This window comes from Buceros rhinoceros, unplaced genomic scaffold, assembly GCF_000710305.1.
Source record: "Buceros rhinoceros silvestris isolate BGI_N320 unplaced genomic scaffold, ASM71030v1 scaffold26807, whole genome shotgun sequence".
NCBI lineage: Eukaryota > Metazoa > Chordata > Aves > Bucerotiformes > Bucerotidae > Buceros > Buceros rhinoceros.
In genome coordinates, this window is record NW_010423150.1 from 1 (window position 1) to 295 (window position 295).

The following is a 295-nucleotide window of genomic DNA, read 5'->3' on the forward strand; positions in this document are numbered from 1 at the left end:
CTCCTGTGGCCGGTTTCCAGCCAGGAAGGACCCGTTGAAGCCATCACCCCCCAGCCCGGGCCGGAGGGGGCTTCCCTCAGGCATTGCCCCACCCCGAGGCGGCTTGTGCGATGGATCTCTGGGGAGTAGCACAAGGCCCCCACGTTCCCCGGGCGTTGAGCCCGGCGGTGGAGAGACGACCTCACGCCGAGCTCTGGCTGTAGAGCATCCGTGCCGGATCCCTTCTGTTACTCTTCTAGAGATCCTGCCGGGCCCCAAGGCAGCAGTGGGACCCTTGGGGCCCCATCCGGGTGCT